Consider the following 11795-nt stretch of genomic DNA (forward strand, 5'->3'; position numbering starts at 1 on the left):
AATGTCAAATTAATATGCAAATTTTTAAGTTTGTCCAAAAACGTTAAAAGTTGTTTGTCATAATCTTTATTTCGGACTTTGTGTGGAAATGGTGGTTTGGGTACAAAAGTTTTTGTACTTGAGTCAATAGGTGAACTTTTTGTATTTAATGTATCTTCTTTAGATTTCGTTGGTGAATCAGTTCCTGGTAAAGTAGAATCTCCGGGCATTTCCGGACCTAAGTAATTTTTCCTTGAACGAAGAGTGATAGCCTTTACATGCTCTTTTAGATTTTCTTCCGTATGGCTGGGAAGACTTCCCTCTTTTCGGGATGGAATTGATTTAGTAATTTGTCCTATTTGAACCTCCAAATTATGGATGCTAGATGAGTGGTTTTTAATAAGCTGGTCGAATTTATTCTCGATCCGTTTAAAACCATCGTCATGATTACTTATTTTTCCACCGATAGCATCTATGAATTTGTCGATTTTAGAAGATAAAGTGCTAATCGTATCTCTTGATTGATTTTGATAAGTATTGGTACGATTTTGATTAGCATTTACATTATTATTATTATCTTTCCAATTAAAGTTAGGATGATTCCTCCAACCAGAATTATAAGTACTACAGTAAGGATTATTAGTTTGGTTTTGCCCTTGGACAAAATTTACCTGTTCAATCTCTCTCATACCTTCGTAATCCACATCCGTTTGGATTGGATTACCATTGGTATCGCATGGTGCCATAAACCTATCAATTTTGTGCGACAAGGCAGAAAATTGGGCTTGTAACATCGCAACAGGATCAAGATTCACTATACCTTTAACGGATGATGTGGTTGAGGATGATGGTTTCGCCACCGGTATGTGTCCACGTTCTACGAGCCACATACTGCTGTTGATTGTCATTTCCTCTAAAAGTTCTCTTGCTTGGGCGGATGTCTTCTTCATAAATAACCCTCCCGACATAGCATCTAATGAACCTCTAGTTGTAGGATTCAACCCATTATAAAATGTTTGCATTAAAAGTGCATCGAGCAATTGGTGGTGTGGGCATAAACGTTGAAGTTCTTTAAAACGTTACCAAGCCTCATAAAGAGTTTCATTATCATTTTGAGAAAAAGATGTTGACTCTTTTATGACTTTTGCGGTTTTTGCTAAAGGGAAATATTTTAATAAAAATGTTTGGGCTAGTTGGTCCCAAGTTTCAAATGTTGCGCCTGGCATAGAAGTTAACCACTTTTTGGCTCTATCCTTCAAAGTGAAAGGAAAGAGTCGAAGTTTGATTGCTTCGGCAGTTACATCTGTTATTTTAAAAGTGTCACAAATTTCAAGGAAATTTGTCAAATGGGTGTTAGGATTTTCGTTAGGTAACTCATAAAATGTTACATTGTTTTGCAACATATTAAGCAAAGCTGGCTTAATTTCAAATTGGTGTGCATTTATTTGGGGTCTAACTATGTTATTTGTTACAACGGCAACTCCTGGCCTAGCGTAATCCATAAGTGTTGCCATATTTTCTGGATGTGATTCGAAATTTTGTTTGTTTTTGTTTTTCTTGTCTTTCTTTTGCTTTTTAAATGTCTTTTCAATTTCTGGATCAAGCGGCTTTGGTGGAATGCCTGAACTTCGAGAACTGCGCATGAACTTGAAATTTTTTTGCACGAACCAAGACTACCTTCAAAACAGAATTGAAAAATAAATATGTTAGTAAATAAAAATAAATAAAATATAAAAGTTAAAATAAGTATGTATAAACCTAGATTTGAAATAAAACACGAAAAATCTAAATTTTTGTTAAAAAATTTTGGCGTTCCCCGGCAACGGCGCCAAAAACTTGTTGAGCGATTTCCGCAAGTGCACGGTTTCGCTTGTAGTAATAAAAAGATATTGATCCCACATGAAACGTTTTTCAATAAAAACTTATTTATGTGTAGATTAAATACGACATAAGGTTTATAAAAATAGATAATCGTTATTTGAAATTGGTTTTGAGAATGATTGAATAAGAATTAGGTTAGAATATGTAGAATGTTAGAAATCAATTCTGTTTTGAATATGAATTACAAAATAGAAATGTTTAGTGTTTAAAATAAGAGAATAATTGTATTCGTTTGCATTAAGCAAAGAAAACAACTTTAAACTTTGTATAAATTATAAAAGTGTAATAACGTAAACTCCGTCAATTAAAAGGCTTTGAACCGCAGACAATCCTCCTACGGTCGGGTTAGATTGCTACCTTAACCAAATTAATTCTCAAAGAATGAATTGAAGGAAAATAGACAAGCCTAGGCGCAGCGGAATAATAAAATTTTATCTATTTTATCTATTTCCTTTTTCCAAGATCTGTTAATTGTTACTTCATATAAAGAGGGGTAGAACGAAATACCTTTATGACGATCTATCTACCGTTGCAAACGAAGTGTCCACAACTTCAAAAGAATAGAATCTGTCAACGAATCTTCCCCCTATCCGAACAGACCTTCCAGACCTCCGAATGAAATCCCAACGGTGAAAACAAGGAAGAATATGTCTAGAAGCTCCTGTCCAAAAATCGTGACGATTCGACGGTTCAATCTCCGGGAATCCGCGAAAATGTGAACTGACCTGATGTAGGAGGAGCAAAACGAATTTCTCCTTTTGTTTGTCTTTTCTTCTTTCATGAGAACAACAAAACAAACAACACAGAAAAGAATAACTAATCAGTAATCAACCTTAATAATAGCAATCACAATAATTGCCTCTAACAGAAATCGATACGAGATCAAAGAGAGAGTAAGAAATAATGTAGATTAGCCGAGACGAAAACGGAACGGTTCCTCCTCCTTTTTCATTGTGTTCAGCGAAATATGTAGGCTAGGGAGTCTATTTATAGACTTCTCAAAACCTTAATCCTAATGTGTTAGGTAATTAATTAATTAGAATCTTATTCGGAATAGGATTACTAATTAGATAATTAAATAAACACTTTATTATTATCTAAATAATAACTAATTATATCTAGATAATTATTATTAATCAAATTAATAATTAATTAATGTTAGGATAATTAATTAGAGTTTCAATCACATACAAACTTCTAATTAATATTATCAGATAATACTTTAATTTAATTTATAATCATAATCTAATTATAATTATTAAATCAAATTAATATCCCTATTTAATTAATGAATTTCGGCCCATATATTGTGTCTCACTAATTTACACTTTCGTCCTCCGATTCCAAGTCCCATATGCGACCCATTAGGTCCTTTATTGCCACTAGCCGTATATATCCTTTGAAATTAATTCATTATGATTAATTCCAACATATATATAACGGAATACCGTCGCGAGCTGTTACTAGCAGAACCTATGATATTCCCCCAGAGCAATTAAGAAGTCAGGTTGATAACTGACATTAACCTTTCTGCATTAGGTACAGTATAATACGATCATTCATCAACTATACCCTGTCGGTCAATTCCTTATAACCATGGAACGTGTCAAGGTTACATATAACGAAGAGTCCGGTTTTACTTGTACAGGTTGAATTCACTCTAAAAGATAAGTTAAGTGAAATGTTCATTTCTACTCTTAACTCTATCACCTTGCAAGGATTTCAGTTAATTCACCACAAGCGGCCATTTGGATATATCTCCCACTTATCGGGAGTGACGAATGCTCAATCTGACATTAATTATTCTGCAATCACTTTGTGTGATACCCAACCCTGCTCTCACACACCCCAGGCTCTCACCTGTTGGATCGTGCTCGCACAGAATCAAAGTATCAGACTCCATAATCCAGAATCACTAATTAACGAATGTTTGAGTCTGAGGATTAGTTATACCTACTAATACCAATGAGATGAATAGTTGACACTTTTAGATAAATTAATCCATGCTGTTATCTCAAGTCGGGTCCCAATCCTAATGAACTCATTCACTGGATCCATGTAACTGTGTAGATATCTAAATATCTAAAGCTTGTGAGATCAGCTTTCTGTCTCGACAGAAAACATTGTTACATGCAAGTATCAACAGTAATATGCCAACCCCTATAACATATTACTTGACTTGGGTTTACTTTAAGTCTATTGGTCTATTATAAAGTACAGTCTCACTTCATGCTTGTATGAACACTTTATAACTACTCAAATAAACTTAGGGTTACTTTCTTTATGAAAGATTTGTGCCTTTATATATAGTTACATTTTAATGATATATATCTGATTAAACAAATGATCAAATAAACAATTTATTCATTAATAGTAATATCCTAAAACAATTGTCTATAGGACATAAACCCCAACATTCTCCCACTTGGACTAAAGCCAATTGTTTCTAAAAACATTCCTATAAGCGTTTGTATGACTATCATGAACCTTTTAGGGTAAGACATTCTTTAAAATGGATCTATAAGATTGTGCCTTGGTGGGCACTCTTTTAATTCTCACATCTACTCTTGTTGTTATCTCTCGGAAGAGATGGTAACGACTGAGGTAGTGTTTGGACGTATTATGAGACTGCGGGCCCTTAGCAAGAGCAACAGCCCTATTGTTAATCTCATTAACAATGTCAGGTACCACGCCTAGTTCATTAATGAACTTGCATTCCAAACTTCCTTTTAGCTGCTTCCGAAGCTACTACACACATATATATATACTCTGATTTAATTTACTGGCTCGGTCACGATTTCCTGCTTGGAACTATTCCAGCTAATCGTACCTCTTTCAGAATAAACTTGTATTCCGTAAGATCATCTTTATCTGTTTGATGACTTATATCTGAAAGTCTCCAACTTTCAAATTTCATCTCCATATACCCGGAACATATCTTCAGTCATTTTAAGTACTTAAGAATGTGCTTGAAGCAAAAGTGATGTTAGGTCTAGTGCAAAACGCTTTGAGCACTTTGTCAACGTGTTTAGACTAGGAGGGGTCAAGCAGTCTTCTCAATCTTAGATCTTAATCTTTAAGATGTAAGCTGCTTCTCCTAAGTCTATTATGGAGAATTTTATCCGATAACTAAAATTTTCACCAATTGCAGGGTAGCTATGTCGTTCCCATTAGTAAAATATCATCGAAATGTCATACTAAGTAAACGACCAAGCTCTCATTAGTTTACATGTAAAGGCTCACACGAGCTCCCACTAGTTTACATGTATAGGTTTGCAAGGGTCTCCTCATAAGCTGTAGGTTCATCGTCTAATACATGAACCTCTTCGTTGTCTCCCACTAGAAATCCAAATCTCTTTGGGATTTCATCGGCTCCCACTAGAAATCCAAATCTCTTAGGGATTTTGATGAACTTGACCAGACCTATGAGTTAGTAATGTCACCAGTGTCTCATCTTGTGAGACAGATTCGGTTTCCACCATCGCTTCCGTTATTTCAGCCAATCCTTCTTCTTTGAACTTCTTCAAGTTCAATCATGCTTTTTACTTGTGTTTCTAGAAGAAACTCTTTCTCTTAGAAGTATAGCGTCTTTGGATACTGTTACTTTTGATCATCTGGATGATAAAAGTAATCTCCTACTTTTCTTTCAGATATCCAATGAAGAAGTATTTATCAGATTTAGGGTCTAACTTAATCTGATGTTTATGCATTTGACATATGCTGAACACCCTTAAATTCTCATGAAAGAGAAAATGGGTTTCTTTTCCTATGAACGATTCAAAAGGAATAGAACTGGCGGTTTTGTGGATACTCGGTTCAAGGTAAATAAGGCGGTTCTTAGGGCGTAGCCTTAGAACATCTTTGGAAGAGAAATTGTGCTCATCATGGATCGTACTATTGATAGGGGCGTTTCGTCCCTATCTTTTAGCGTGATTTACGGTTTAATTTGAGATGAAATAAATAAGTTTAATTGCAAAAATAGAATGTTTTAATAAAATAACGAAATAAAAACAAAATCCGTACTTTTGGTTAATTATCTTTATTTTGGATTAATTTAGGAAATAAAAACGTCAATCTAACTCGGCTCTCGAGAATTGTATTTCAGGTACGAGTAAGGAGCAAAAATCCACCGACATACGCGGGGCGTATCACCCTCTACGCGGGGTGTGGAACACCAAGTCAGAAATGATTGCTCAATCCGCAGGCACCACATGGGATTTACCCACTGACACGCGGGGCGTCCTACCTTACACACGGGGCATATAAGCAATGATAAGCTCAATCATAAATGTCAGACTGCATGGTCTTCCAAGTCAACTGCTCTCACGCGGGGCGTCCCAACCTACACGCGGGGCGTATATGGGAAGTTCTCCAATCTAAAATTCCAGGGACTCATATACGCGAGGCGTCCGCTAGGCCACGCGAGGCGTAAAAGACTCATTTCAGGCCATTAAATCTCAGGAGCTCAACCACGCGGAGCGTACCCCAGTCTACACGGGGCATGGTTGAGACAACAAGATCTGAATTTGGTCCACATGCAGGAGATTTCTAACGGAATGGGTCAATACACGGGGCGTCCTCTACCATACGCGGGGCGTATCATGGGAATTCTGCAGAAATAATGTATCTTCATGCTTGTATCTTGTGAATTTACAATTTTACCCATGGCTTGATGTGTATAAATAAGGGTGATTCGCACTCATTTAGGCATTCAGATTTTACATAGCAAAAACTCTTTTACCTTAAGAGCTTGTTCGTTTATTTCGGCATTCCGTTAAAGTTCCGTTCTACCTTCGTTCACCAAGCTCGAGAGTTCCACCTCCAAGTCCTAAGAGACGGCCTTGAGTCTGGTTAGCTAGTTCCGAGGGTGGATTCTTCCCTTTTCACTTGCTAATTAGCTTGTACTCTTCCTATGTACTAGGCTTGGTTGTATTCCATATTTACATTCTCCATATTTATAATTTATGATTCATAATCTCTTTTTCTATATATGTGTTGATGTTTGTTACTTGTTTTGATATTCGTAATTGATTATTGTGTAGGGGAACGCGATTTCCGACGCCATTCGGGCTATCTTTAGGGATTCATATAGGTGTTGCCTTACCGGGAGTGACGCTCCGGAAACCATAGGAATTGACAAACCACGGAACTTACGGGCCCTAATTTCTGATCCCAAGCATTAGACACGCCTTGACTAGGAACCACGTAGTCTAAGTACTTCACGAGTCGGTCACACTACACGTAGTCGTCATTGCAAGAGTAAATCATTAACCGTATATATATATTGGGAGTCATTGTTTATCATATTTATAACTTATCACCATCCGTATCATTTCGTAGAGTTTTTGTTATATAAATTTGTCTCACCCGTAGTTAGGAGTAGTTTGTAGTTGTTCCCCGAATCAACTTAAAGTATTCACCGCTTAGATAACGTATAAAACCGAGTCGTTTAATACTTGTAGTTATAAATCCCGTGGATTCGATACCCGGTCTTAACCGGATTATTACTTGATACAACGAGGTACACTTGCCCCTAAGTAGTAGCGTCTAGTAGAGATAGAGCATTTAAGAAGATCACATCCATAGTCGTAACGCACTTATCATAATATATATTTCGTAAGCTCTACCTAGCCGTTCACGCCTATCAACTATATCTAATAGAGTACAGTTTCTCCTTTCAGATACATGGTGGTGTATACGGTGGAGTCCATTATGAGTGAATCCATATTCATTTAGATAATTCAGGAAATCATTTGAAAGATGTTCTCTGCGACGATCTGATCGAAGCATTATAATATTCTTTCTTGTTTGTTTTTCTTACTTCATTCTTGAAGCATTTGAACTTTCTCAAAAGCTTCTGATTTATGCTTCATCAAGTAGATGAATCAATATCTGGTATGATCATCTTATGAAGCTAATGAAGTGACTGAACCTTTCTCTTGCTTGTGTTGACATGTGACTAACTACATCTGAATGTACTAGTCCTAGAGTGTCTGATACACATTCTCCTTTATTGCTAAAGGGTGTCTTTGTCATCCTTCCTTTAAACAAGATTTACATGTGTCCATTGATTCAAAATCAACTGAGTCTACAAGCCCATCTTGATGAAGCTTGAACATGTGTTTTTCGTTTATATAGGCTAAGTGACATTCCCACAAGTAGGTTGAATTATCTACCTTTTAATTCCAAATGTAAAAGCACCATCCTGACCTTTCTTCTAGAGAAAGTCTAAGTACTTCTTACAGTTCCTTTTCCAATTCCTTTCTTTACCATATTGGTGGCATTCCCTTTTGGCTTCTTGCTTTTATTGACTTGGTTTTAATGCATTTGTTCTTCTTAGAATCTTTAGAATTGGGAAACTTCCCTTTTCTTCTCGTGAGATCTTTCAATAACAAGTGCTGACATCACTTTCTTAAGATTTGGGCTCAACTGTCTTGAGCATATTCAAGAGCTCTTTTATAGAGGTATTTAAGTTATTCATTTTATAGTTCATGATGAACTTATGAATAAATCTCCAAGAGGGGTCGAGAACTAAGTCGACACTTAATTCATTATCCATTACAAAGCTAATACTACAAAGCTTCGGTGATGTAGTCAATCGTCTTGACACAAAGTGCCATAGCTGCAAGTGTGATACATCATGTACGTTTGTCATCTGATTGGTGCTTCCGGTAAACAACAATCTTTTGACAAGAGCATCATCTACTAGGGCATTGGGCATCGGCATGCCCAATCTTTTCGAACTTCAAAACAATTTTGAGTTTGCCAAAGTAGTTGGTGAATTTTGAACTATTCAATTTGTTATCGGTTAAAATATTATGTAGATCCATTTTAGATATGATGATTCAGAGTATTTACTTTAACTTGAGAGTGAGATAGAGTGACGGATGTTATTCATTTGCTTTAATATATTTCAATTTAAAACATAGGACTTTAATTTTATTTTAAATTGCTCCCACTATTTTACCAAATTAATAGCCCTTCATATTAATTCGAAGAATTTCACAAATCCTTTAGTGAGCTAGGATCCTAACTCCTAAAATTTCACATTGAGTTTACTCAACAAGCTAGTCTCATTTGTTAGGTAGATTCATACAATCAATCACATCAACAATATGATTCCTAGGTTATTGGGTTACTAAGCACATTAGTAACTAATATGTTATTCATATTAATCCCAACCATATTGCCCATTAGTTTATGATAACATGAGTTTACCCATCCAATTATCATAATCTAATTTAAGTATTACCCCATATTCGTGAAAACGATTTTCGATAATTCAGGTGTTACCATAAGACCCCGAGCTCGAGTTTACTCAACAACCCAAAGGCCCCCAGTACTGCTGGCTGAATTATAATATTAGAGAGGGGCAATCGATTTTAATAACTTGCTTATTTACTTAACTTTTAATTAGTGAGAGATTTTATTATTGATAGGGGTAAGGTTTGATAGGGGTATTGTACCCCTATCTTTTAGCATGATTTATGGGTTAATTTTGGATAAAATAAATAAGTTTAATTACAAAAATAAAGTGTTTTGATAAAATAAAGAAATAAAAATAAATTTCGTACTTTCAGTTAATTTTCCATGTTTTTTATTAGTCTAGGAAATAAAAACATCAAGCTAACTCGGCTCGCAAGATTTGTATTTCAGGTACGAGCAATGAGCAAAAATCTACTCAAATACGCGGGGCGTATCATCCTTTACGCGGGGCATGAAACATGGTGTCAGCAATAATTGCCTTATCCGCAGACGCCATGTGGAATTGACTCAGCATACGCAGGGCGTATGCCACCCTACGCGGGGCGTATGACACATGTCGGAAATAATTGGCCTAATCCTGAAAGTCAGACTGCACTGTCTCCTTGAGTCAACTCTTCGTACCCGAGGCGTATCACCATACACGCGAGGCGTACCAGGCAATTCCTCAAATGATAAAAACTCAGAGACTCTTTTACGCGGGGCGTACTTCAGCTACGCACGGCGTAAAAGCTCCAATTCAAGCAATAAAACTTCAGAGACTCAAACACGCGGGGCGTACTTTAGCTACGCAGGGCGTGCTTGAGACAACAAGACATGGAATTGGTCCACATGCAGGAGATTTCTGACGGAATGGGCACTTACGCGGGGCGTAGACCACCTCACGCGGGGCGTATCATGGGATTTCTGCACCAAATAATGTTGCTCCATACTTGTGCTTTGTGAAGTTACAACATTGCCCTTGCGTGATGTTTATAAATAGGAAGCTCTTGAACTTCATTTGATACCAACACCCAATTACACACTAGAGAGCAAACTATACTTGTTTTGATTATTGTTGTAGTATAGATTCAGTTTTTGTAGCTAAACTCTCCACCTCGAGAGCTTGTTCGGTTGTTCCGGCATTCCATCGAAGTCCCGCTCCACCATTCGTCACCAAGCTCGAGAGTTCCACCTCCACGACCTAGGATACGGCTTTGAGTCCGGTTAGCTAGTTCCAAGGGCGGATTCTCCCTTTTTACCCGCTAATTAGCTTGTACTCTTCCTATGTACTAGGCTTGGTTGTATTTCATCTATTCACTTTCCATATTTATAATTTATGATTCATAATCTCTATTTCCCTTTACGTGTTAATGTTTATTACTTGTTTTGATATTCGTAATTGATTATTATGTAGGAGAACGCGATTTCCGCCGCCATTCGGGCTATCCTTAGGGAGTTATATAGGAGTTGCCTTACCGGAAGTGACAAACTGGAAACCGTAGGAATTGACAAGCCACGGAACTTACGGGCCCTAGTTTCTAATTCCCCCGCATTAGACACGCCTTGACTAGGAATCACGTAGTCTAAGTGCTTCACGGGTCGGTCCTACTACACTTAGTCATCTTTGCAAGAGTAAATTATTATCCGTATACATTTAGAGTCGTTATTTATCGTGGTTATAACTTATCGTTAGTCATCCTACTTCATAGGGTTTTCGCTACATAAATCTGTGTCGCCAATAGTTAGGGATAGTGTGTAGTTGTGTCTTACTTTACCCCAAAGTAATCACCGCTTAAATAACATATGAAACCGAGTCGTCTAATACTTGTAATTATAAATCCCGTGGATTCGATACCCGGTCTTAACCGGATTATTACTTGATACGACGGGGTATACTTGCCCCTAAGTAGTGACGTCTAGTAGATACAAAGCACTTAGAAAGACCACATCCATAGTCGTAATGCACTTATCATAATATACATTTTGTCGTAAGAAAACACGACCACTAGACGTCACGCATCAAGTTTTTGGCGCCGTTGCCGGGGATTTATAATCTCCTACAATATTAGACAAAAACGTTTCATTGTTAGTTTAAGCATTCTTTTTGTATAAATTGTTTATATATACTTTTACTAACATTATTCTTTCTTGTTGATAATTCTTTTATACTTGTTTTACTTTATGCACACCCGATCTAAGAGTGATCCTCTCGTACCTATTGATCTCGAAATTGAACGTACTCTTTGTAGGTTACGTAGAGAAAGAATGGCAAACCCCAACGCCGAGGTCAACCAACCCAACGGAAACCAAAGGCCGCACGTGAACAACATCCGCGGGGGCAATGATACGCGTTCGATGATGGAGATCCTTGCTCCGCATCGTCCCCAAAATCGTAATGGCATTGTCGCTCCCACGATCCCGGCCAACACATACGAGATCAAAACCGGCATGATCCAACTGATACAACAATGTGGTCAATTCGGAGGGGAACTCCATGAGAACCCCAATGAACATTTGGATAAATTTCTTATGTGTGCCGATACCTCTCGGCAAAATGGTGTTCGCGTTGAGGCTGTGAGACTAAAATTGTTTCCTTTTTCATTGACAGGACAGGCGTTGGAATGGCTACACTCATTGGAGGCGGGATCCATCACGTCATGGGAGGAGCTCGAAAAGGAGTTCCTTTCCTA

General features: G+C 37.2%; 1 non-coding gene across 1 annotated transcript; it reads left to right on the forward strand.

Moving 5' to 3' along the window:
• Nucleotides 1-1017: 1017 nt before the first annotated feature.
• LOC136221270 (small nucleolar RNA R71) lies at nucleotides 1018-1124 on the forward strand. Its single transcript, XR_010685046.1, has one exon. It is a non-coding gene; the product is annotated as a small nucleolar RNA R71 (small nucleolar RNA).
• Nucleotides 1125-11795: the final 10671 nt, after the last annotated feature.

The sequence above is a fragment of the Euphorbia lathyris genome, chromosome 2 (genome assembly GCF_963576675.1).
Source record: "Euphorbia lathyris chromosome 2, ddEupLath1.1, whole genome shotgun sequence".
Taxonomy (NCBI): domain Eukaryota; kingdom Viridiplantae; phylum Streptophyta; class Magnoliopsida; order Malpighiales; family Euphorbiaceae; genus Euphorbia; species Euphorbia lathyris.